Source organism: Otolemur garnettii, unplaced genomic scaffold, assembly GCF_000181295.1.
Source record: "Otolemur garnettii isolate 467f Iridium unplaced genomic scaffold, OtoGar3 scaffold00198, whole genome shotgun sequence".
Lineage (NCBI taxonomy): Eukaryota > Metazoa > Chordata > Mammalia > Primates > Galagidae > Otolemur > Otolemur garnettii.
The window spans coordinates 253,060-254,739 of NW_003852593.1; the positions used below are offsets into that span (position 1 = coordinate 253,060).

The 1,680-nt window shown below is 44.5% G+C and overlaps 1 pseudogene; it reads left to right on the forward strand.

The window, feature by feature from the left end:
- Nucleotides 1–1,016, forward strand: part of LOC100942033 — a 3,135-nt pseudogene extending 2,119 nt beyond the window's left edge.
- Nucleotides 1,017–1,680: the final 664 nt, after the last annotated feature.

Genomic DNA, 1,680 nt, shown 5'->3' on the forward strand with positions numbered 1-1,680 from the left:
ATCCGGTGCAGCGAAATGAGCAGTGTACACAAGGTTGTCTCTTCATGTGTAGCATTGTTCAAGGGTGCAAGAGAATGTATTTGTCTCTGAGAGACTTACAACTCATATCAACTGTAGCCATATGAGAGCTGGAAAACTTCTTACCTGTGCTTCACTTGAAAATGTTCATCCTCCTATTGCCCCACCACCAACTGAAATCCCTGATCGTTTTATGATGCCACCAGACAAGCACCATATAAGCCATATTCTGCCAAAGCAGCACATCATGATGCCATCACCTCCTTTGCAGCCTGTGCCACATGAGCACTATAATCAGCCATGTGAGGATATTTGTACTCCTCTAGCAGAATTGTCCATGGTTCCAACCTCCACCTCCTTTGGTCAGTCAGGAAACCTTTCATATTTCAACAAGAAAACACAGCAATTTAATAACTGTCCCTATTCAGGATGACTCAAATTCAGGTGCTAGAGAACCACCTCCTTCTGCCCTAGCACCTGCTCACCATCATCCTGAATATAAGGGCCAACCAGTGGTATTATACCCTCATCATATTATGCCTCCACAGCAACATTATGCACCACCCTCACTTCCTCCACCACCAATAAGCCATCCAATGCCACATCCTCCCCAGGCCACAGGTACTCCTCACTTGGTGTATAGCCAAGCTCCACCTCTACCACTGACCTCTGCTCCACCACCAATAACCCCTCCCCCTGGATATATGATTGCCCAGGTGCCACTTTATATGAATTGTCCTCCTCCAGGACCTCTCCCACCTTAGCATGGTGGTCTACCTGTAACTACACCCCCTCCTCACCATTACAATCCCAGCTCTTTATCCCAGTTCACTAAAGATCAAGGAACTCTGAGCCCTTCATTTACACAGCCAAGGGGAATGAGTCCTGGTATATGGCCTGCACAGAGAGGGCCACCTCCTCCTCCATGAATGCAGGGCCTGCCTTCTTAAACCTCACTCCCTGGACCACTTCACCCAGATCAGAAAAGATATAGATGAAATTACCAATGATAATGGTACTTTGAAGTAAAAATGTAATGAGGAAAAAACCTATGTATAGTCAATCTTTTAATTAAGCTTTGACTTTTGGGAAGGAAAAGTACCTTTTATAATGTGGCTATAAATCACATAGGGTCTTATCTCTTAAAGTGGTTTTAAATCTTGACCTTAAGGCTTGGCGCCGTGGCTCAAGTGGCTAAGGCACTAGCCACGTACACCTGAGCTGGCAGGTTTGAATCTAGCCTGGGCCCGCCAAACAACGACAGCTGCAACCAAAAAATAGCCAGGCGTTGTGGTGGGTGCCTGTAATCCTAGCTACTTGGGAGGCTGAGGCAAGAGAATCAATTAAGCCCAAGAATTTGAGGTTGCTTGAGCTATGATGCCACAGCACTCTACCCAGAGCAACAGCTTGAGGCTCTGTCTCAAAATAAATAACAAAAAATAAATAACAAAGTAAAATAAAATAAAATAAAATCTATGGGTGAATTCCATGCAAACATGTTTTTTGCTACAGTTGTGCTATTTTTACATGAAAAAAAAAGGAGATAAAATGTGTCCAGGCTGTAGTGATCCGGTGCAGCGAAATGAGCAGTGTACACAAGGTTGTCTCTTCATGTGTAGCATTGTTCAAGGGTGCAAGAGAATGTATTTGTCTCTGAGAGAC